Source organism: Rhinolophus sinicus, linkage group LG04 (genome assembly GCF_036562045.2).
Source record: "Rhinolophus sinicus isolate RSC01 linkage group LG04, ASM3656204v1, whole genome shotgun sequence".
NCBI lineage: Eukaryota > Metazoa > Chordata > Mammalia > Chiroptera > Rhinolophidae > Rhinolophus > Rhinolophus sinicus.
Genome location: NC_133754.1, coordinates 51,208,229 through 51,234,881, shown reverse-complemented (window position 1 = coordinate 51,234,881; position 26,653 = coordinate 51,208,229). Strand labels below are relative to the sequence as shown.

Sequence of the window (26,653 nt, the reverse complement as noted above, 5' to 3'; positions counted from 1 at the left end):
TTTTATCATTCACTCAAGAGGCCTCCAAATTAAGGTTGCCACCTGTCAGAATTTCACCTATGAACCCTAGGATGTAGTCTTTAATGGAGGATTTCTATGTTGCTTTTTTTTGGCTGTCCTGCAATTATAGCAAGATTTAAATATCTTTTTTTTCAAATTTAACACCTTAGCTTTCTAAATGAAAAGTTACTTAAAGAAGTTTACTTTCTGATTTTTAATATTATATTATATGATTTTATTGTAATGGACTTATATGGTAACATTTCATAAACTGTCATGTAAGAGCTGTGATTCTCTACTAGAATTGTAAGTGAGAAGAATATAATTATCATTTTAGTGGAAAGCTAATATTTTCTTAAAAATATTTTTACTTGATACTATAACATCGCTGTTTGTGGGTTTGTTTTGTCCACTGCTTTTCCTTGTTTTCTATTTTTCCTTTTTCATGTTAAAGAAATCCAAAATAATATTGTGGTGGCTAGGGATTTGCCCCAAAGAATAATTTTCATTTTCTTTTCTTTCCTTTTCCATAAAGAGTAGGATTCATATTATCCAGTTTCATTCTAAAACACATCCAGATATAAAATGTCAAATGGATTAAGTTTATGATGAGACTTGTAAAAATATGATGTTACTCAATTTGGTATGAGTTAAATATTGGCTGAATAATTTTCTCTTCCTTGAGAAATTAGATTCCCATGGTTACTTTTTGAAAAACCTAGACAGATCCTTCTGTTGGACAGCTTGATGATCTTATTGCGTTTTCTAGTCTTAATGGATGATAGCTTTATCCTGAGCTGGCTCTGTTTTTGTGCAGTTGATGTGCTGAGCTTCTAGACCTCTCCAATGTGGGGGCTGTTGACCACATGTTACTATTGAGCACTTAAAATGGCCCAGTGAGATTGAAGGAATGCTTTGGTACAACTTTATTTAATTTTAATCAATTTAGCTGTAAAAACTGATGCAGTGTAAAATAAATTTATGTTAAGCATATCTTTGTTTAGCCAGAAGTATATTTTTGACCTTGGAAATATTAGCATTTGATTGAGGTATGCTGCAAATATTAAATAACAACATTTTGAAGATACCATATGGAAAAAGAGGAAGTAGAATGTCTCAGGAATAATTTTTATTTTGATTACATGCTGAAATTATAAGATTTTAGATATATTATGTGAAATAAAGTGTATTATTAAACTTAACTTCACCTGTTTCTTTTTTTAATGTGACCACCAGAATGGTTAAAATTACCCATGTCATTTGCATTACATTTCTATTATACAGGGCTGCTCTGGCAATTCAGGTGGCGGGAGGGATAGTTCTCTACATAGAGGTGAACTTCTCAGTAAATTCCCACACAACGTTTTCTCCACCATGACAGATTCTTTCTTTTTAAATTAATTCAGAGAAAATCTTAAAACAGAGTTTTCCAAAAATATGATATTGACAATGTTAAAAAGGTTTCTTAGGGTTTAATATGCTGTGTGCTATAGCTAGAGAAAATCATTATACCCTGAAGCATTTCCCAGCTTGACTTCCCATGAGCCTGCCTTAAGGATAACATGCTATGGGTCAGATGATCAGATGTTGGGAAGTATAATAATGGTTATGTGGGTCTTTATTTTGGTCATCTTTTATTCTAATGTCACAAATGGAAGTGCCACACATAGCATTGCACATGTCTACTACACATATATTTTGTTATTTGACACTTTCCCCTGTGGCTAAATGGCCTTTTCCAACTGGATGACTTTAGATTACTCACATACCTCTTCTTGTTCTTACCCTCATTCTCAGACTCATTCTTTGTGGGTGAAAGAACAAATAACATTAGTAAATTAAATTGTGTGTGTGAAAGCCCTATCCCAGCTAAACATTTCTAATTTTTATCACTAACTTCAATTAAATATTCAAGACATTATTAAATATCAGGGCATTCAATGATACTGATTCAAAATTATTATTGACTAAATAATAAGAATAATTCTTGGGTCAGTTCACAAATATTTATCAAGAGTTTACATTGTGCAAAGAACTGTGCTGTTGACATTGGAGATTCGGCAGTAATAGACACATATAGAACTTAATAATCTGATCTCACGGAGAATAATTCTATCAGTAAATGCCATTCATTGCAAAAATAGCCAGTGTAGTTATAGTATAAAGACTTGCTCATTTATTATGTTGTGATTTCCTTTTTGCTTCTTATGTTAAACAAGGTATGTGGAACTGCAAAGCAACCACTTGCACATAGTAAATGTGAAATAAAACTGAATTTTCTGTCTTATAAACAACAAAGTGCAGTTAAAATATTCTCATTTGCTTCAGGTTATTTAACAGAAATAGCATGATCTCTTCCAATTGATAACTGGTTCACTTAAGAGGTTCCTCATTAGTAATCAGAACAGGGAAAGTAGTGGCAGCCATTGTGTTTGGACTCCAAGGGCAGTTGGTGGCAGCAGCTGCGACGGCACAGGTGAAAGGCAGGGAAGGACAGGCCGAGAGAGCAGGTGGACCGGCTAACCAGCCAGCCAGCCAACAACAACCAGCTAACCTAGCACCCCACCGCTTACGCATGTAACCCACCGCCCACGAAGTTAACCCCAGCCCCTCCACAGTCAACTCAGGTTCTGCCGACGGCCCACCTGCTGCAACTGAGGTGGCAGCTCCAGGAGGAGCACTGGCATCCCTTTCCTTCAGTTCTTGGGATTGATAGATGGCAGCACAGTCGGCCCCGAAAGTTGTGCTGGAAAGCGCCACCAAGATGTCTCTAAATGAGCGCTTTACTAATGTGCTGAAGGACAAACAGCCCACACCAGTGAATATCCGAGCTTCGGTGCAGCAACAACAGAAGCTAGCCAGTGCCAGAAACAGAAGACTAGCCCAGCAGATGGAGGAGAGACCCTCTGTGCAGGCAGCATTAATATGTAAGCAGAGCTTACAGCAGCACCTGGGTAAGAGTAACATCCAGGCACCTTAGACCAGCAACTAGGGGCCCTGGCAGGGGAGCCATCAGAGGATGAGGCTTGCCCCTAATCCAGAGAGGCTGGCCCAGAGGAGGGCTAAGTGGGGGTCACTCCATGAGAACCCTACTTGTCACTCCAGGGTCAAAACCTATTGTGAGGTGGACTAGCCATAGTTCCCCAAATGGGCTTAAAAAGAAGTGATGTTTGTGGTTGTGGAGGTCCTGGCAGAGGTGGTCTTGGGCATGGCGCTATGGGTGGTGGCAGAATCGGTGGTAGAGGTCGGGGTGTGATGGCTTGGGGAAGAGGGGGCTTTGGAGGCAGAGGCCGACATTGTGGACGAGGGAGAAGTACCCTTGCTTGCTCTGTACTGACCAAAGAACAGCTGGGCAATCAATTGGATGCATATTTGTTGAAAAACAAAAGGATACCTCGATGCCCAGTTGCATGCCTACACGGCCCAGGCAGATCCTGAAACCAATGACTGAAGCCTGTCTGCCCTGCTATGAGAGAAATTCTTGTTAAAGTGACCACGTCTTAAATAACCTTGAGATAAGAGATAAGAAGAAACCTGATTGATGCTGGAAGGACCTATCACTGTAGGCTATGGACTTAGTTGCCTCCAGTTTGTACACTTGATGTGTTCTTTTACTTTTTTGATACTGCATTGTGTGAAACCCTGTTTTCCTCTGGGGGGAAGATAAACAGGGAAAGTATTTTATGAAACCTAACATCATTCTATGAAATGTACTGCTGATTGCATGCAGGAAATAAATCAATAATAATTAAATTTAGAATTAAATATTTACCTTAAGTTTTGTTTATTTTTTAATTTTAACTTCTTACAGTCTCAGTAGAAAGTCATATATACATTTTAACAATGTTTCATTAGAGTAAAAAAATTACAGAATTCTTCTTGAAGGAAAACTCTCTCTTGAAAAGTTACTATTACATGGCAGAATTTTCGTTATCTATGTCTAACAAAAATGAAAGACGTAATAACTGTGGATTATAGAATATGGGCATATAAGACTCTCCACTAGTTCCCAAGACTGCCTTTCAAACTTTAGATTTACACTAGAGTTTGGCCATCTTGTAAAAGTTTGAGCCCATTGGAAATATTTATTGAGTAAGCTAGGTGTTTGAGGCAATAGAAAAATAGAGTGGATAGAGTTTGGAGCTGTAGTGGTTTAGATGGAGGTAAGTTGTGTGACCCTGAAGCTGGCTTTCTTTGAGATCAAAGTCCTGGTGAGATTCAGGCAGTTCAGGAAATTACTTTGCACAAAAATAGTTTATCCTCAACTTTTGAAAACATTCACAAGTAAAAGGTTTATTTAGTTTATTAAATAAAAATATTATTTATTTATCAAATCATTTGATTCAAGTGGCCTTGGAAAGTTTAAAAGGAGATTTCTTCACACTTGAGTAAGAACAAATTTAACCAATTTTCTTCTTCCCATCTGAGTTCACTGTAATTCACCAGAAAGATATAATAATTCTAGAATTGTATGCAGTTAACAAAAAAGACTAACGTGGTAAGAAAGCAAAATTGGTAGGCCTACAGAACTCTATCATAATGAGAGATTTCAACATATCTTTCTCAGTTAGTGATAATTTAAGGAAATAAAAAATAAGCAAAGAAAAGAAGTATGAAAATGACCCGATGCAAAGGTCTGATTTATTAAAACTTGTAGAGAAAATTAGAGACAAAAAGACATATAATCTTTTTAATTATGTACTGTCTATTTTTTTAAATCATTTACAAAGTCAAACGTAAAGCAGGTATCAACGAATTTTCATAATTTTTCAAGAATTCATATCACACAATGATATAGTGGGCTTTCCTGGTGAAGAGTAAGGGCTCCTGAGCCACAGTGGCTGAGCTCAAATCCTGGGTTCTTCACTTACTAAAGACTTTGGGAAGATGTATGTCTATTCTTTTCCTACCTCCATTTCCTCAACTACAAATAGAGACAATAATAATAGTACAGGTTTTATAGAGTTATTGTGAGTATTCAATAAATCAATATATGGAAAATACTTAGAAAAGTATCTGGAACATAGTAAGATGATCTAAGAATTGACTGTTTTTGAAATAATAGTTTTGTATAGTACAGGAGCATGTGGAAGGAAATAGTCTTTCAGAGCAAGGCAAGACCTCCCCAGTTATCTGGCTAGAATGGAGGTAGAGGGTGGAAGAGAATGTGTAAGATAAAGGGCACACGCAAGCTCGGTAAGCAGGAGGAGAGAGGGGTTGATAAAATGAGGATAAAAAATAAAAAAAGCAAAATCCCCTCTGTTTTGTGTTGAGTGTGTTGAATAACAGCAATGAATCTCAGACACTGGCTAAGGCATGTTATTGGCCCCGATTCTGTCCCTGACAGTTCCGGAAATGTCTTTACAAATCCTAGGTGGTAGTGCTTTGGGGATATGGGCATAAGCATCTTAGTACTGCGCCCCCCACCCCCCCCCATCTTTGGCATGTCATAGATTGTGAGCCTGAGCTTTACTCTGTGGTTGTAGATGTTCTTATGGGTGCTCGAACACAGTACCAGCAATGGGCTTATATAGCTTGTACATTGTTGAATACAACCTGGCATTGTGTATTCTTAGGCAATTTTAATTTCATTGCTGATTTTCTGTGAAAGCCAAAATTGTGCCTTTGGATTTGGCTCTTGCTATATATGTTCACAAATGTTTTGATAAAAGGTAGAAGTCATGGTAGTATTTTAGCTTCATTTTTTTACAATAGAAATTGGTTCTGTGTCAAAATGATTGCAGAATGCCTGCGTGAAGAATAAAACATTTAATCTTCATTCATTCTGATTATTGATATATATATATGAATGTTTGCTTGAAAGGCCCTATGTAAAGTACTATTACGCTGTGTTCCTTTCCAGTTAACACTGAGAAGCTTCAAAATATTAGTGCATCTGCAGGAAGATGTAGAAAATAACTATTTAAGAATATAGTTTTGTTTGTTTGTTTTTTTTAGTAAAATTCATAGGTAGTGGAGAATAACTGCTAATTTGCAGTCATGGATGAATTAAAGAACAATCGATCTCAAAAAAATCTATGCAAAAAGGAAGCGCTAAACAGTGAAAAATCAAGTTCTGTAACAAAATGTTTCCTGTAATGTCTTGAAAGGAAACTTGACTTCTTTTTCCCCCAACAGAGTATCTATTTCCTTTAGACACAGATTGAGTCATCAATATTTATTAGGCACCGTGGGGTGAGCCCAGGATCTGAGTTATTGCTCTGCCTTGTTGGCTATAATAAATAATAAATATTGGTACTATATTTGAGAACAGGAATTCCCTGATTTGAGGGTTTTTTAATCAGAAAAATAGACATAGGTCACAATAAATATTTTATTTTTTTCTTAGTTATCTGTATGAAATTCACTTTGAAGTAAAAAGTAGGTGTTGGCTGAGGAGTAATAGCAGTTTAGGGAGGATTTTAGAACTTTGAGAGACTTTCACAATCATCTCTTCCAACAGTCTCATGAACGTTTATTGAAACTGAGTGCTGGAGAGTGTGAGCAGTTTGACTTATATCACCCAGCTAGTATGTGACAGAAGTGAGAGCAGATTTTTCTCCTGGTTCCTTAACTCTCAATCAAGTGCTCGTCCCGCTGCATCAGGAAAAACCTCACCTTTAGTTTGCTCTGTGATTTCCTATAGGTTGGAAATAGAATATTAGAAGTAACTTCTTGCTTCAGAAGCTATTTTAGAAATAATAAAACCATGGGTTATCTTGTTTCTATTTTATTGGAGTTTTTTGTTGCAGTGAAAAGTCAGTGTTGTCATCCCTTTCATTCTAGGTACTTCACGCTACAGACCTTTCCCGTCATGGATTGGAGTATTGGTAGTGGCATGTTTGTTAAGAGACTTATTGAAGTTGATAATGGTTCCAATTTACTCACTGCAGCTGATTATGAATATAAATGAAATAGAATGAAAAAACTGTGCAGCTGAGTCATTCATTCAGGAGTGTCTCGGGCCACCATGGGCCAGGCACTGTGAGAAGAATCAAACATAGATGTAAACAGATACTTCTTGCTAAATTCTTCTCAGCCTACAGTTTAACCTTAAGGTTTATGCTCTTAGAAACTTGAATTTGTCTTGATATTGAGAGTATAACCATGTTAAGAGACCATAAATCTCAAATGAGAATTTATTAAACTTCAGTAAAAATACCGCTTGCATAGAAAGTGGATTTCTCAAGTTGGCATGGCCAGCGCTTTGTGTTATTGTAGTCAGACCTACACATGACACCAAATTATAATCTCAAGGTTATTTTGAGATCATGGAAGCAGATGAAGCAGGATCAATTGCATGATTCACATGGACTGATGTGCTGGACGGTGCTATAGATCTGTCTTTCACCCTCCTTTATTTAGTAATTCATTCTAGGCTGATAAATGGCACCACTCTTATGATTGGTAAATTCTTTAGTTTGATATGTTAATATCCTTGGCTAAGTTTTGGCCATGGGAATATCATTTTTTAAAGACATTACTTATTATGCTTTAACAATAGCAACAATAACTGCCATCAATTAATTGAAGGCTTAATGGTCTCCAGGCACTCACTCTGCTGGACTTTAAATGCATTATCTGCTCCAAGCCTCAAGCCTATATGGCATGTCTTCTCTTTCTTACAAATAAAAAATGTTCTCGTCTCACTGGGCTGAAAGAGCCTGCGAGATCTTTCACTGGATTAAACCCACGTCTGTCTGACTGAAAGCCTTCTCTGCGTGCTGTGCTTTCTGTGCTTCATTTTTACAGTCACATCCTTGCCTTACAGCCAAACAGGCCTCGTCTAATACATACCTCTGTCTTTTCTTCTCCAGTCCCTCTGTTGTAACCTTAACTCTGGGCCTCATTGTTCGCTACCTGGACTACTGAACGAGCCTTGGATAAGGATTTCACAACTCCCTTTCCCAGTTCTAATCTATTTTACACAATTAAAAGATCCTAAGGCACATTCTGATCATGTCACTTACCTTTTAAAACAAAATCATTAAGTCTCCTCTTCATCTGTACAAAATAATCACAATTCTTTGTCAAACATGTCCAACCCATGCTCCTAACTAAGCCCCTTCATGCAGCCTAGAGTGAGCCAAACAGCAACGCGCGCAGTATTCGCCACAGGAATCTGCTTTAAGGCCTCCACATGGTTCTCGTTACTTTTACTCTGTTAGAATCGTCCTCAATTTCTTCATGCCTATATTCTAACCATCACTCTCAACCCAAATAAGGTTTAGCCTATAACATGGACTTGGTTCTCTCTCCCTCTCTCTCTCTTTTTTTTTTTTTTTTGGTTCTTTTCTTTTTTAAGGGCCATCTCAGCTGATTCTTCTAAGCATAGTACCTCCCGTGAGCTTACATAGCACTTGATCTGCACTTCCTTTATGGCCTCTATTACTTTTAATATTATACTAGAGTGATGAAAGTGTGCCCTTTCGTACCAGAATGTAAGTCCCTTGTCCCAGAAGTCAAGGCTGAAATCAGGATTTGAGTACAAGTCATTTATTCTGGAGTTGATCTTAAGAAGCGCTTACAGGAGAATTGGAAGGATGAGACAGGGAAGGGAGGCTGTTGTTCATGCCCTGAGATACTGAGACTCCATCCTCTGGGAATCTGTAAGATGTTGCCCAACCCTGCCAGGGACGAAAAAGCTGAGGCAGTTATATGCCAAGTTCCCTTTGGGGCGGGTTGAAGACCACACCCAGATGAAGTTAACTCCAGCTCTCCCAGCCTGGCCACCTCAGGCTGAGCCAGTCAGGCAGCCAGAGAAAGCAAGCATGGTGTGCCTGGGACATGTGTATGCTGCGGAAAATGGGTGCGGGTAGGACTGACAGTGTCTGCCCTATGCCTGCGGGGCAAACTTTGTGGATTTATCAGTACAGTTGACCCTTGAATAACAAGGGTTTGAACTGCATGGGTCCACATATATGCAGATTTTATGTTTTTTTCCAAGAAATATCCCTGCTGTTTTCGATCCACAGTTTGGCGTCTGCAGAGGCACGGGGCCAACTGTATGCAATGATCTCTGCCATTATGTATAGTATATGGGACTTGAGTATCTGCGGATTTTAAACGATTCAAAGGCGGTCCTGGGACCAAGCTCCTGTGGATACTGAGGGACAACTTAAGTTTTGGGAGAGTCAAAAGTGATACACAATTTTCAACTGTGTGGGGCTTCAGCGCCTCTACCGCCCATGTTGTTCAAGGGTCAACTGTACCTAAAAATCAATTAAATGCAATTTACACTGATTTTTATGAAATTACATGGCATCTGTCATTGGGTTATTAATCACTAATAATCTTTCAGGTGCCTGTGTAAAGTATAATAAAATCAACACATGTAATTATAAAGCTAAACTTGTTTGTGTATTAGTTTCACCTACTTTCCCATAAGTCAAATTATTACTAACTTAGGTGAATCCTAGATATTAGTGAATGTGCTCACTTTGTCCACATGATTGTTTATAAATTGCCAACATTTGCATGTATCACCAGTCCACGAATGGTTTGGCCAATGAGTGGGATATTCTACCAGTATCTGCCCGTTTTCTTGGGGATAAGAGAAACACTATCACAGTGGGTCCTTCTCAACAAGTGATAAAGTACATGCTTCAGAATAAAGACCAAAGAAAGTAAACGATTTCTGTAGCTTAAAGGCGTGTGTGTGTGTGTGTGTGTGTGTGTGTGTGTGTGTGTGTGAAGGAAATGGAGAACATCTTCATTTATCATTAAATTCAAGGGCTAAAGTGACAATGTCCGTGATGTTCATTCATTCATTCAATGTACATTTAACGTGTTTCTGCTAGTATATGCCAGGCATGACACTGTTTCTCCTGTCTGATGTGGGCAGCATTTTGGTAGTTATAATACAACAAAATCACATTGATATTAAGATAATTCATTTGTCACAATATGTGTGGACTCATCAGAGGAGCATTTGACATAGAATTCCCAGATCTATAATATTCACATTAGGTTCTGGAATTCCACGAACTCTTAGGACTTTCTCTGCGTGTTGGTTTCCCAAATAGCAAATATGGCAAAGGATATTTTCTACCTGTTTCACAGGGAAACCTTAATAAATAGTAATTACATATTGGGAAATAATTTAACCTCTCCTAGAGGATACATTTGCAAAAGCATAAATTGATCAAGGAAATGATCAATTCATTATTAATTTAAGTATTGTTTTGTGGATAAAGTGAAGATATGAAAGAAGATAAATGCTTTCATTAATAAGAAACAGCTATTGAGCACCTATCTTAACTGCTTTTATACAGTTTTTTTGAGAGGCAATTTTATTGAATTCATATACCTAAAACTGTATACAGTAATTGAAAAATGCCTTAAGTAAATACCCTAGGCTATATATATATATATATATATATATATATATATATATATATAGACAGCTCCATATAGGTAGACATAGATATCTATGTCTATCTATATCTATATATACACACACGTATATATGCATGAATATATATATATATGTATATATATGTATGTATATATGTATAAGAAGGCAGCCGTATTAAATGATGCCTATCAGCACATTTCTTAATCCTGAAGCGATACTACCTTCATTAAAAAAAAAGTGCTCTTGGTGTAGTTTTTGGTTCTTTAACTTAGCTGTGGGCAAACAAAATTTTGCCTACAGGTGTCCCTTAAGCAGTGTACACAGAGGTTATCCCTCTGTATATTTCCTTCCTGTTTACTAACCCTTTCTCACTGTGTGTAGACTCTGTGTGAGCAGTACTGATATCCCTCTTGTTCATGGATACGTCCACAATTCCTAGCACAGGGCCTGGGATCTAATAAGACACAAGATAGACAGTTTTAAGTGAATGAACAAATGAGTGAATGCCACCATGCTAAGAATTATGAACACTATAAAGAATGTACAGTTGACCCATGAACAATGCTGAGGTTAGGAGCACTGAGCTCTTTGCAGTCTAAAAACTGTGTATAATTTTGACTACTCCAAAACTTAAGTTGCTCCTTCATGTCCTTGGGGGGATTGGTTCTAAGACCCCATGGAAACCCAAATCTGAGGCTGAATAAGTCCCTTACAGAACAATGCATGCAGTCTGCCCTCTGCATCCATGGACTCCCAACCATGGATTGAAACCAGTACAGGTATTTATTGAAAAAGATCTGCATATAAGTGGACCCATGCAGTTCAAATCTGTGTTGTTCAAGGATCAACTGTATTTCTACATTAAATTGCCCAAATCAAGAATAATAACTTGAAATCTCCATCCTCTTATCTCCAAACAGAGAGGAGATATAATATTATCCACAGATATCTCACAGGTTGTGTCTATCCTGATTTTATTCTGTGTTTTTGTTTTTTTCATTTTTAACAGGATATTCTCATTCTGCATCTGTCATTTCCAATGGGAACGTGCATAGTTTTCTGTATTATTTTTTAACTGAAATTAATTTAAAAATATTTCTGGAATATTAACTGTGCAAAACATACAATAAGTCATACTGATTTAAATTCATTATAGAATTCAGTTCCTGTAGGTCCTAATAAATAACACAGTTTTCTTTGTACAATCAGTATGGCAGTAGTACAATAATACATTAGATATATATTTGTCACCATATGTTCCTGATGATTCAATGAGGTCAGTATCAGCAAGTGAATTTGTCCAATGCATGACTAGAAAACCCCTGCAGTCACATTTTTCAGCAAACCTGCTCTTTGATTATACAAGTTAACTTTAGTTTTCTCTTTGCAAATTGTACACAGTTCTTTTGAAAATGCATTAACTTCATTTTTAACTGCTTTTTTGCTTGCTTATTCTAAAGTTGTAGGGGAAAAGCTCTTAATAATCTAATGCTATTGAGCAAAGTGGTATTGCTATTTCTTTGTATATTCTTAAGTTACTAATTATTTGACCCAAGTCGACTGTTAGGAAGATGAAAAAGAGTTTGGGGACAAGGAATGGGGAAAAGCAGGGAGATTGGGTATAGTGTGGGCCTATGAGTAGAAATCATGTTGAAGCTCCCATAGTTACTGTGAAATTGCTCCAATGGAGGCTGTCCATCAAGGTCATAAGTCTATAGAATGTTTAAAAACCAATCAGAATAGAAAACAGTGACCTCTTATCCAGAGCAAACTCTCATATACGAGGTGGGATCACAAAATATGGTGAATGTTTAAATTGAAAAAAAAAATTATAGTAAAAGATATTTTGAAATATTCCCTCTTGCTTCTAACACACTTAACACATTGTTCTTTCCACTTTCTGAAGCAGTTGTAGAAGTCCTTTTTCATGAGTGTCTTTACCCTGTTTCCCCAAAAAGAAGACCTAGCCATGCAATCAGCTGCAATGCGTCTTTTGGCGCAAAAATTAATATAAGACCGGGTCTGATTAGCTTGGTCTTATTTTCGGGGAAACACAGTAGTTGCACTGTCATGGCCACCTTGATGTCCTGAATCGATTCAATACGTTTACCTTTGATGGTCATTTTAACTTTGGGGAAGAGCCAGAAGTCGCATGGTATCAGGTCCGATGAAAAAAGTGGATGAGGCCACACTATAATGGTTTTATTTGATAGAAATTGCTGTACCAGAAACAATGTGTGACATGGAGCCTTTCTGTTGTGATCACAAAATACGGTGAATGCTGCTCCCAGGTGCCATTCAGCAGAAAGGCATGGATCTTCAATATAGGAAGTGGTGCATCGAACCTTAATAACACTGTGTGACAAATTTCAACTTGTTTGGTGTAGACATTTGGGTGTGAGCTACGGTTGAGAGAATGTGTGTTTTAAACTGTGTTACCAATCACCCTCCATGATGACAACGCTCCATGTCACACATCCTTCTGGTATACGGCAATTTCTGTCAAACAAAAGCACTACAGTGTGTCCTCATCCACCTTATTCACTGGATCTGGCACCGTGTGACTTCTGGCTCTTTCCCAAAGTCAAAATGACTCAGGACATTGAGGCAGCCAGGGCGGCACAACTAAAGCCACTCACAAAAGAGGACTTCCAGAACTGCTTCAGAAAGTGGCAAGAATGATGGAATAAGTGTATTCAAAGTGAGGGGCTGCATTTTGAGGGGGATTAATGGCAATGTGTCTTTTACTGTAATAACTTTTTAATGTAAACATTTACTGTATTGTTTGATCACACCTTGTATAGAAATAAATATCAATTGGGGAACATTCTAGAAAGTATTAAAGTATCTTCTCTGTGTGACTGGACATAAATAGAAAGAATGTAATATTGTCATTTGTAATTGAAAAATTAAAAATGGGGGAAAAGGTGAAGGGGAAATTGAGTTTCAAATTTTCAGGTATAAAACAAGTAAGTCAGGGGATGTAATGTACGGCATAAGGAATATAGTCAATAATATTGTGATAGCATAATACGGTGTCAGATGGTTGCTAGACTTATCATAGTGACCACTTCTTTAGGTATATAAATATTGAATAACTGTTTTGTACACCTGAAAGTAATATAGTATTGCATTTTAGCTACATTTTTAATACAAATCTTTTAAAAATGTACTATTAACATTTTTAATGATAGTTTTCAAAGATATCACCAAGTTGCTCCTAAGAACCAACACCTGAATAAGGCAGGTGATAAGTAGGTGGTCGTGTCTCACATTTTCATTTTGTTGCCTTTCCACAATAAAACAGTGCTCAGTGCAGACCTTTATTTTTAAATGTTTTAATGTTTTCCCTTAGTATCAAACTGACTGAGAACCATTTTTACTGCTTTTTGTATGCTTCTATTTATGACTATGAAGAAATTTTGTATTTTCCAAATGACTTCACCTGTTTTAGGATTCCTCCACCCAAATCATACATGGATGTATTTTGTATTCTTCAGAAAGACTATTCTGACTTCTACATTAAAAGAAGGAAATTGCTTTCATTAGGCAGTATATTCTACAGTACAATGAATCATTTGCAATATTTTTATAGGTAACTGATATCCTCATGAAAAATTCAAAAAGAAATCTACAAGTATAATTAGGAAACTTGTTCTACTCTAGTTCCTTCAGCTCCTCTGAAAATTATTTACACAGGAATGTACACTGAAACTAAATAGAACTTAGTGTTTTATTTTGACTCATTCCAAGAAGGTAGCAAATTTTTTTAGGAAAAAGAAAAATAATGATTATAATATAGAAACTGTAAGTTATTAATAAACATGGGAAAGAATCACCTTTCATTATCAAAGTTTTATAGATTTTAAAAATAGTGATCTTCCAATTTTCCCCATCAGTAGTTTGAAAAATCAGGTTTAAAATGAAAATATCTGATGCTATTTAGGATTCAGTGAATGGGAATTCTGCATTGCACTGGACTATTTAAAATAAGTTGGCTCAGTAAGCTTATAAATATGCATCACTTTTGACCTGGGAATTTCATTTATTGTTAGCTAAACAATAGATGTAACAACAACAACAACAACAAACTGCTGTGAAATGGTTTTAAGCAATCATTGCTAATAATCATGAAAACTGGAAATTGCATATTGGCTAATGAGGTTACTGATGCTTCTGTATGATACACTCTTATGCAGCTATTAGCAATTTGATTAGAAAGACAATAATAATGTTTTAATGTTTAGAATAAAGGGAGATCAGGGAAAAGTTGATGTGATTCTCAGTTGGCTTCCAAACTGGTTGAACAGAGAAAACATGAAGTTATAATTCATGGAAATAAGTGTAATTAGAAATGCAGAGCCGCTCCAATGGTTGGCAGGCCATTAGGGTTTCTTCACTGCCTGGGAGTCCCCTGCCAAGTTAGTCTAGGAAAAGTGACGTGGATATGGAGGAGTGGCTTTCATTGTGTTTTGTTTTAAATTTTGGATAAGGGTGTTGTTGGCCTCCACTCTGGCACTTCTGTCTTAGCTTCCGTTTTTCTCGTCTATTGGTGACTTTTCATACCTGAAATTAGCTACAGCTCTTTGATTCACTATGGCTTTTTTCATAACTTGTTAGCTAAAAGCAACAGCTTACATGACTAGAATTTATAGGCAGCAAGACTGAGCTGACAAAAAGAGACCGTTTAAAACCTGTAAAATTTGAATGGTGATCTAACATCCAAATTGAACTGTGGGAGTGCAAAATGTAACTTCGGGCTGCACTCTATACGTTACAGAACCAACAGTAGGTACATTTGAAAGAGATTCATAACTAAGCACAAAGGAACGAGTAGGTTTGCTGCTTATTTGTGTGGATTTATTCCTGCCTGTGAATTGTAGCATCTTATTTTCAGGGAAACCCACTGACAGCAGCAGTAGCAAGGGTGTAATTAACCTGCGTGAACAATTCAACAAGTGAACTCCAACAAGGAAACATTACACAACCTAATAAATGCTGCTGCCACAGCTGCCACTACACTCTAATGAAGGTGTCCAAACTTCTTACCAACAGAGTAGAACTAGTTAGATACAGCTTATTAGATGTGTGTGTGTGTGTGTGTGTGTGTGTGTGTGTGTCTAAGAGAGAAAAAGAGAGAGAGAGAGAGAGAGAGAGAGAGAGAGAGAGAGAGAGAGAGAGACTTGGCGAGATTGTCAGAGAAGTCATAAAATACCATTCCATCGGGCTGTAAGTCACATCATATAACCAGTCAGCACATGGTTATTGTCAATATGTTGGGATTATCCCTTTCCTTAGGGTCTTCATAGTCTAATAGGTAACATAAGATTAACATAAAAATAACTTTGATGCAAGATAAAATAAGGTAAGCACCATGAGAGGGGCATACAAGTTAGAGTAGAGAAAGATCATCAGAAAGGGTTAGGGGTTCAAGAATGCCCAATTGTCATTGTTAGGCAAGATTATAGTAAATGCCTTATCTATTCCCTGCAATGATGCAACTTTCAGATTCTGGGGCTTGTGTTCCTACATTATCCTCACATCATGAATGGTTTGTGGTTAGGGGGATGCTGGAAGAAAAACCTTTTGACTACAAACTATTGATGTGAATTCAAATGTAGAAGGTTACAGCTGTTTGTATAATATCAAATGTTTTTACTAATGTGATTCGATATTTTTAAAAAAATGATTTTATGATCATGGCTTCTAAACGGGTCTGTTTGAAGCAGTGCGGGTCATTCATTTTTTTCTTTCCTCCTTTGACACTTACCCCTCACCCAACTTAATCTAAGAGTAAAGAAAAATTAAACATGTGTATTCAGATGGGGAATTTGGAGAGGCAATCTTTCTGGTTTCATATTATCTTCCTGGATGAAGTGGCTAGTCAGCATTTTAAAGTCAGGAGAAAAGGCAAGCTGCCAAAATTCAAATATTGGCTGAAAACATTTGGCCATTCTCTGCAAATTATTTTATTCATCCAACCATGTCATATTCCTGATCACTTGGAATCTAGAAATGCCCATTACTTAGTCTGCCACAAAGACATATTGGCTTCAGCATGCTTTTATTGCATAGGTCTAGTTGTCATCTGTGGAGCTAAAATTTAATAAAACCAAAATATATGATTATCCTCTTTCTTGGGGACTCTGATGAGAATATTTAGTCTGGGTTCCTATTTTCCACCAGGGGTCCGTGCAACTGGATCAAGTCTTTATTAACGTTTCTGGGCATTCAGCCCAGCAGGTTCCCTGGTAGAAAATTGTTTTCACAATGTGAAGGCAGGCTCTCCAGTCTGCACCTGTCGTTTTTGCTCCCAGGACTGCTAGACTTCGATCCCATAGATACTCAGATAGGGTTTAGTTTACTAGTCAGCTACTGTTTCCCTTCCCCTATAGAGGGGGATTCAGGGCAACGTCTAAACTTTGGCCTCAAATGGTGCCTGGGGTGTAGTGGGGGAGGGGAAGCAGAGGGAAACTCATTTTGAAGGATCTAATGTAATATTATTTATGCAAATTACTAGCATACAGTGAGCGTACCATCAGTGGTAGTTCTCATGCATCATTAGTGATATGAGCACATTACATATTTATTTCATTCTTATAATATTCTTATGAGATAGCATTGCCATCTATATTACAAGTATGAGAAAACTGAGGCTCAGAGATCAGTGGCTTATCCAACTCACCTATCTATTGGCAGGAAGAGTTAAAAAAAACTACAGCTTCCTGGTTCTACAGCTGTTTCCATTAGGCTACAGATTTTACTATGCAACACAGCTTGAAAAAAATAGTAAGGAGAAGAATTTTATAAGACCACTGGTATTATGGCAGAAAAAAATTATATTTTCACCATCCTGTATCAACTTATGGCTCCTTCCTTAATTCCATCATGATGCTTTTAAGGCACAGGAAAGAGCCATGAGTTTTCTCTTGCCTCAAAGTGTGACATGATAGCTATTCCCTAATGATGAGCTTCCCCAAAATTACATTGCAAGAGTCACCAGTGTCTGGTACTACTATATGTACTAGCATAATTAAGTAACGTGGTGGCAAGACCAACCTCCTCTGTATGTATCTTCTGTTCTTTTGCCTTCCTCTTCTGTGAGGTAGATATGAACTGTATCCTAGGAACAATTTCTGATGTCATGTGATAGCTAAAGGTAATTATATAAATTAAGCTTTACTAATAACACTGGTGGCTTTTAATGTCATGCTATTTCTAGTTTTTTGTTTTGTTTTTGTCATTGATCTAGTTTCATTATGTAGATTTGGAATCAGTAAAAGCGCTTTCCTTGGTTTGAAGCTAATGCAAATATATCCCTATTTTAGGCTGATGCTAACACACCTTTGGTTTTTTAAAAGGGGTAGATCTAAGATGCATCACTGTTTATGTAATTTTGCTTCTTAAAGATGCATCTAGGTAAACTAAAATGTACGACTGTAAGCTGTTGAAATCTTCCATGTGACCAAAATCTGCCCCTGCCTGTAGAAATTCAACAAGAGGACAGAATGACTAAAATTTAAGCATTTTGAATAAACAGAAACCTTCAAAGTTGTTATATCTAAATTTACTCCCTTGAGTAAATTGGTGATACATGAGCATCTGCAGTGAAACATAGGTTTGTTCTGGGAAGTGGGTAATGACAAAGTGGTTTGTGACCTACTGCTGTAACCTCAACAACATACCCCGAGTCACTTAGGCTGGCAAGGACTAGACATCGATTTGATGGAAGAAATTGGCAGGCAGCATGAGTGACTAATGGATTAATATTCCAGGCATTTTTTAACGTAATAGAATAATTTATTAACCCACAGAAATGGCCAGTATTTCTAGATGATTTGAGTGAAGGTGCTTTTGATCCAAGAGTCCCTTTTCTTCTCCAGGGGGCTGCCTTCATGAATTTCCATGTTAATCTATTAATATAGCACCATGTATATTTCAAGCATGGTTCCCCCCTCACCTTTCTCTGAACTCTAAAAATAACTTGGGGAAAACCAAGTTTCTACTGAATGGGTGAGCTATATACAAATTTGCATACACATTATTAGAGGAAGGAGGAAAGATGGGGGGATGACGCAGTGGTTAGACCCTGTTACATGTGTTATTCTATGTGTTCACATGCTTTCTGTAATAGATTTATATTATGTTGCATATCTATTTATCATCACAACAAAAGTAGGGAAAAGGTGAGGGAAAGCCTCAAGTGTCACTATCGAGAAAAGTAGGTTAGAATAAATAAATACCGGAGGCATAGATTCTCTCCTCTCTTCTCTAGTTCTATATAACACTTAAGAAAAACTACTTGCACTTTTACGCAGGATATATCCTAGCTACCTGTGTGAATAATCATGTGGGCATCTTCTGAGGAAATGGGAGGAGAGGAAACCTACCTACCAGCCTTGCTCTCACACGGGTGAGAAGGAGGCAGGAATGTCAATTCTAAACCCAGTTTGGCATGGCTTCCTGTGAGGCTGGCCCAGCCATTGGATGGCTTGGCTTTTAGGTAGCTAATGCATCTTTTCAAGTGTCCACAGTGTTCGAAGCACTGCCAGCAAATGAAGAGCTCCCTGTGCGTACTGCACACGATACAGATATAAAATTTAGTGGAGTCGGAATCAGTACAGCCACCTATGTGTATACATATGTATGACATATATATGTTACATACATGGATGCCATGTGGATGCTGTTATATATGTGTGTATGTTTATAGTAGATACAGTACAGTTTATATACTACGGTGTTTAAATCAAGTGAAAAGAATCCAGAAAATCTTCATGAGGAAGGATGAATGAAATGGCCCCCAGGGAGTTAAGAAAAAGTCAAGAATTGCTGGAACTGACAGAAGTAATATGTGAGAAGTTAACCTGCGACGAATAAGGCAGTTTAGGCAGCAGTGAATTCCTAATTCCTATTTTGCCTTGTTTGTTTTTTTCCATATATACAGATTCTTACAGTACCAAATAGCCCTGTGGAGAATTCTGTCGGACAAAGGAAGCAGGAGTGAGAAGCTTTTAGGAATTTTTAAATTTACTATAGCATAAATTCATATGTAGCTCCTCAATCCTCAAGTACACTTTTCTCAACTATTACGCCCAGGCGTTAACATTTTATGGATTCACATTTGTCATAAAGGCTGTTATTGAGAGTGAGTCATGATATTGTTGTTGTATTAATTTAGGGATAAAATTTCCTGCAGTACGCAGGGATATAATTCAGTTAATCTCCTGTGAAGATACAGGATGCTTTCTCCATCTTTGTGCAAAGATTCCTTCCACAGTTTGTTTTTTGGAAAGCTAGTCAGGATACTAACTTCCTAAGAAAGACCTCGTTAAAGATAATATCATGAGACTCTCTAATAGTACTAATTTCTGTAATTTATACTGTAGGAATAGGTCTCGTGCTCTCCTAACATTTTTGGCACGCAGGTCGATTTCTCAGGTGAGCATCCATTAGCATACAGGTGGTATGTTATGCCCAGCACTTCAGCACTGGTCTGAGGCTGAAAACCCAGAGGTAATTTACAGTGTTTACGTGCTAAGGTGTCCCTAATTGTGCACAGACTCTGAAACGAAGCATCTCAGCGCATGTTAGCCTACAGAGGGGAATGATGCCTGGTTCCTGTAGTATCATCACTAGCATCTATTTTAGACTATATTACTCAATCACTGACTTATAATAAAATGTAAATACATTGTGGCAAGTCATTTCAAGAGGCTTACCTGATTTTTATGCAATATTATCATGTACCCCAAAATATGAAAGAAATATGACATTTTTTATTGAAAAATACATTGAAAATTATTTCCATATGACATTTAAAAAATTGTTTCTGAGCTATCATAGATTGGTACAAGGTAATACTAAATGTGTTTTTTTAAGAAAAGTATGTATTAGATTGCAGCACTGGGGATTATTAGAGACTCATTTTCAACTCCAGCCAATGGATTAATTCAATGAACACAGAAATACTGGGAAAACACTAAGTCAAAGTCCCAAGTTGAATTTATGTCATGACTACAGATAAAAAAAAAAAAAAAATCCCACCAAACCAAAAACCAAAACCCAAAACAAAAAGCTCAGCAGCTAATGTCAGTCACAACAAAAATGAAAACAAATTTACAAACCAGAGTCCTGTTTAATTTTCATGTTATGGAAGATATGGGTCAGTTATTATACAGGAAAGTGTTGATTGAGTCTGAATCCCCCTGTGATGTGAAAATGTGTGAAAAGCGTTTGTGTATCAGCAACATTTTCGATAACTCATTTGTGCTGACTTCTGTGAAAATAAATCACTACTTAAAGCAAAATAATAATGAGAAGATTCTTGGCAGTAAGGCTGTATGTAGAAGTCTACTTTATGAATGTGCTCTCTCACTTTTCCTTGAATAGACAGGTGTTTGATCTTTCCTGCAGCAACTTTAGTAGTGGACTTGGAAAATAGATGATGTTATTGATAATCAATAGAAATGGCTTTTGTTATATTGACCAAGAGTGTTATTGATCGGGGAAATTTAATTTATTTTGACTACATTGCATGGAATAGACAGTCAATAAATTCTTGTGGTAGATTGAGTCAGTTCTTCTAGGCACATATCCCCCAAAGTCCACCGAGTATATATAACTAACTCTATGTGGCCAAAGGGAGCTGCGTGGTTCCAGTGACTCTGATTTATTTTAAACTCATATGTAAACTCGTCTGTAAAATTAAAAATACATGAACACTCAACATCTTAAGAATGTCATTATACATTATATTTTCACATATATATTTTTTTTCTCAGTTGCAATGTGTAATGTGTAACAAATAGCACCCATTAGGGATAAAGCCATCCCTATGGCATATGATAGGCCAGATAATGGCTTAGATCAGGGATTGACAAACTTTTTGGAAAAAGGGCAGGATAGTAAATGTTTTAGGCCATAGGGTTTGCAGGCAATGTATGGTCTCTATCACATATTTTTCTTTGTGTTTGTTTGTTTGTTTGTTTGTTTTTTAGCACACATTTTAAAAATGTACAAATTTTCTTACATCATTGCAATACAAACAGATGCATTTGGACATGGGGCTATAATTTGCCAGCTCATTCAAATTGAGTGTGTAGTTGGTGGCCTAAACAGCAAATGCCTTCTTTTCAAGGTTCTTTCTGAAACCCCTCAGCCTGTGGAATTCTTATGAGAAGTGCCCAAGACCCAGAATATTTTTCATGGAGAAATTTTGGAGCAGCCCAGAGAAAGTCATATAGAGACAGAGAAATAATGTATCCAATCATTTTCATCCTTTCAGATGACATTTTTACAGTATTATTTTAGTTTTTTTTCTTTCGGTGTATTATCACTTTTTTTCTCATGGCAAGCTGTGCCTATGTACCTCCTTTTATCAAAAGACACATTGATCTCAAGTCTGTGCCTCAAAACATGCCATTTCCTTTGCTATCATGGGCAGTCTCTCGTGTCTTGTTTTTCCCTTTTTGTCAATTTTCTTCTCTGCCATGCTGAAATTTTAGGAACAGTTTATACCATGTTGCAGGCATGAATCCCAAACTGGGAAAAACAAAAATCAAGAATTGAGAAAAGCATAAAACAACAAACATTGGAATAACAGCTCTTAGGAAAGAAAATTGACAGACAGAACTCTTTAGAAATTGGGGATACAAAATAGTCTTGGGTTTCTCCATAAAAAGAAATACATGAAACAAACCTCACATTTCATCTTTAATTTTCTGTAAGCATTTGCTTTGTAAGCAATAGTATGTCTTCGCGAATTAATTTGCAGCCATCTGTTCTCCAATGAAAAAAGAATCCCTTATTCTTCAACCTCAATTATTCAGCTTAAAATTTATCTTTGGATACATATTTATCAATGAAAATTCAAACAGACAGGTAAGACATATTGATAAATACAGCAATCTATAAGAGCATTTTGATTCTTTCTGAAGCACAATGAAAATGGGAGTTTCATAACAAAAGGAGAATCACAAGCCAGATGTGGATCCACTTTACATTAAAAAACCTTCTCTGAAGCCTGGTTGGATATTTGGAATTATTTAATGGATAATTTGATAAATCAAGCCACTAAACTAATCCTACTTAATGCTTAATTGCTTCACATGGACTTTTTGTCTTGAAATTAGACGACTGGCATTCTTTTCAGTTTCACTCTGCTGGCTTAACCAGCCTTCTTAGATCTTTGTTGGACTGATTTTTTTCTTCCTTCTCCCCAAGTCTATTCTGTTTGCACCTGAGCTACAATGGACCATTAAAAATTTTTTTTATATATATATCTATTGGGTTCTGTTGATTTTGAAGCTTGAATGTATTGACCCTCCCTGCATTTGGGGGCACTATATAATTAAAACGTGCATTTCTGGTAGATTGTGAAAAACCTCAACTTTTGGACAATTCATAGGAAATTAGCAATAAATATTATTATAAGTATTTTATATAATAAATATCAATAGAGTATATTAAATAGTATATATTTACATATAATTTAATATGTGTTCATAAAGTTTATTATTTAATGTATATAAACGATAGCCATGTATTATATATAGTATATATCATATACATTATTTTTAACATATACTCTATGTAATACATATTTAACTATACTACTTGAAATTAGTAATAACTTATTAGGTACTCATTAGTTAATTTAAATTTTAAAACGTCGTGCGTTCAACTCCTGTGGTCCGTGTGTGTTCACAGTTGATAAGTGCAAGACTTAGTTTGCAAATCTTCCTGCTGTTTGCCAAAGACAATCCTCTAAAGTAGACATTGCATGTCTTTTGTGCCATTCTATTCTCGCTCGTTTCATCTGCATCTCTTTTTGAACTGTCAACTGGGTGTGATTTTACAAGAGTTGGGTGAAAAGGGTTACCATTTGGGTATTTCTATTCCAGTGAAGAATTCTTTTCACCATAGAAATTAAACAGACTGTGTCAATTCTGGACAGATAGACCTGCCCAGTTCTCCCATAGGTCATTGATAGAAGTGGCTATTAACTCCACCTCATGTACATGTCCTCACAATCAGAGATAAAGGACATCAGAAGCAATGTATTTCAGTTTTACCTGTGCAAAAAAGTAAGACTCCCATTAATTGAATAATTTCGTATTTCCCAAACAATAAAGACAGTTTTTAATATAAGTTGATTTTATGGAGGAGAGTTTAATTTGATACAAATGCAAGTGAGATTCAATTTTTGGCTGTGATTTTATTTTTAAGAAAATATATAAAACCATATGTGTGCCGTTCTGTTTTCTATCATTTAACCACACTGAATCAGGGCTTGTCTAATACAAATAAAATAAGACAAAGTCCTCCTCCCCACCCCAATTCACACAGGATGCTGGTAGCATGTAACTGTAGGAATTGAACCAATTTATTAAGTGTAAGGTAACTGCAACTTGATTATGTACATAATGGTCTAGCCAGCATTATAAGAGAGATTTTTGCTCTGCTTTGAATGTGTTACATCAAATTTTAATGTATTGATATGTTAAAAATCTTTAATTAATTGCCCCATTTCCCTAATGAGCAAAACACACATTATATCAGAAATATATTGACATTACACAACTTAAAATGATTTTTTAGGAGTGGGAGTAAATATGGTGGGAAGAGAAACACAATATAACTTTATATAGCATCTTTACCTGTATCTTCTATATTTAATGGATATTATCATTAAATTAAAACACTGATTAATGGAAATTTTTATTTTGCTTTGTTTTGTTTTTTTGGTTTTACATTTAATGAGTCAATGGTGTAAAGCTAAGCATTATAAGTCCTCACTTTAGAGCCCTAAGATTAGGTAGAAGAATATTGCTTTGAATGTTATACCACTAGAAATTTCACTCTCTGTTTGAAATCACATTTTGTAAGCCTATGGCTTCTGAACCTGACTAGCCCTACTTCTAACCTAAATATAGGAAACAGTTCCATAGTCTTCCAGTGTTTAGGGTAGCTAGTGGTTACCTTGTCCTCTACAAATTAGAAATGTCTTCTATAAGAATTTGGGGAAAGAGCACTTTGATAAAGACAATTGGAATAAGAAAGATTGTCCTAAATGACAAAATTTTAAGTCCAAAACATACTTATACTTTTTAATTAATTAATCAATTAAATAACTATTTCTGATACGTATATAAGCTGTAGGGAAGAGACAGTTGGAGAGGCGTTTCATGATGTGAATGAACAAAATGATTAAAGATGGATAGTTGAATTCAGAAATGCATTTCACAGGTGAAACTTCAGGCTTAGTAGCTGAAAGTGTCTTTCTTTTCTGGAAGTCTGACAGCAGAAATGTGTTACAGGATTCAAAATGGCAGCAGGCACCATACTAAATAAATAGCAACATGAAGCTTTAGCTTTCAGATGTAATTTCCTTTTGTGTTTTCGTTAGGGATATTTCATTTTCAACTCATATCTGGTCTATAATGCTTACTGTCATATATAATCCCTAGAGAAATTTCTAGAGTTTTTCATTTGGAAACATTGAAAATGTACTTTTTGTTTCAATTATTCATTCAGCAACTCAAGGAAATGCATTTCCTGCCCTCATACATTTACATGTTTGGCCTATCTTTTATCGTGCAATTAAGACCCTGCAAGCTCAAAGGTTGAAAAACCCAATCTAATATGTGTTCTTACAATATTCCATGTAACTCTTTATTCTTATCACATAATTTATGTATGTATTGATGTGTGTGTGTGTGTGTGTATGCATGTATACATACACACAGAGTTCAATTAAGACAGATTGTGTCACTTGTATCTGTTACATATTAGGCATTCAATAATTATTTGCTGAATGAATGAAAGCACAGGATATTTAAAGAGTAATTCAAATCAAGTTTAAGAGATTACCATACTGAACTTGGCGGCTGAAGGGGAACAAAAAGAAAGTGAGACAGAAACTCATTAAGAGAGAACACTACTGTCGAATGTGTGGTACATGATGGATAAGAAGTAGTTGGATGCTAAGGTAATGAAGGATATGGTACTGGATTAGTTGGTAGGAGCTTTGATTTTAACGATGTCATTTGAGGTGTGTTCAAAGTGTTAAGTGCTCTTGCTATTACATGAAAGACCAAGAACAAACAGTACTCACTTCACAATTCAAAACGGGTTTTTCTGTAGATTTAAGTTGATATATCTTTAATCCCGCCACCAGGATATCATTTATTTTGATTTATACATGATCCACACTCAGGAAAGTTTCACAGAGGCCATTCGTTATTGGTTTCATCGAGCAGGGGGGATGTTCTGGTTGTGCTCCCTGCAGCTGCCGACAAAACACCTTGCACATAGGAGATACACAGGATCTATTAAGTTTTCTGTTTCCATCTTTCAGAATGTCTCAGCTGTATTCTTTCCAACTTTGAGGTCATGTATAAGGAATTTAATATTTAATATATTTTAAGGGGTTATGAAAAATAAATATTTTGAGCTAGTATACTAGACTCTGTGTTTTCAAGGTCTGGGGGATACCTAAACATCTAGCAACGGGAATTGCAGGACAAAAGATGTATGAGAAAGTCAGGGATCAAAAAAGCAACCAGGCCTTCTGGACTGAGACGTTCCTAAAGAAGTAACCCAGGAATCACATGTGTCATTTTACATTTATCATCTTCTTGGGTACCCAACAAGTTGGCTGAATATTATGAATGATTGCAATAATTAATCAGGTGTATTGTACAAGGAATTCCGGCTTTGAGTGTGAATTCTAACTAGATGGCTTGTAAGGTTCCTTAAAATATTGAAAACCTGCGATGAATACATGCATAGAAAATCCTAAATTCCATGTGATTATTATAATAGTCACCTTTAGGGTCTGCCCCAGGCATGTGCTTAGGGCATCCATGTACTATGTAGTAGTAGGGTTTTTCCAAGGGGGGAAGTGTGGACTAAAGTCCATCCCAATTTGTAACAATGTGACCTGATGGGGCTGAAGGCTTTAAATGCAGTATTTGAGATTGTTACAGCAACCCCGGAAGTGGCGTTTTATTACTTCCATTTTACAGATGAAAATAAGGGTCAGGGAGGTTAGGGGCCTAACCAGGTGTACGTGGCTAGATAAACCCAGGTTCGATCTCAGCTATGTCTGGATGCAAAGCCTCTCTGCCACACTCTGCTGCTAGAGCTATATGGGCAGACATTTTAAGAAGGGGAATAATCAGTGTTGTAAGGGGAACTGCTGGGAGGCTCCCCAGGAAATCACTCCTGAGTCAAATGGCGCTACTTCTGCCCCTTTGGTTCTGCAATACTGAAGTCAGGCAGCCAGAGCAA

General features: G+C 36.5%; 1 protein-coding gene and 1 pseudogene across 2 annotated transcripts in view; both read left to right on the top strand.

Annotated features, from left to right (window-relative positions):
- NALF1 (NALCN channel auxiliary factor 1) overlaps positions 1-26,653 on the top strand; it is a 574,857-nt gene that overhangs the window by 99,119 nt on the left and 449,085 nt on the right. The gene's annotated exons all lie outside the window — the stretch shown is intronic.
- LOC109447066 (chromatin target of PRMT1 protein) lies at positions 2,447-3,451 on the top strand (annotated as a pseudogene).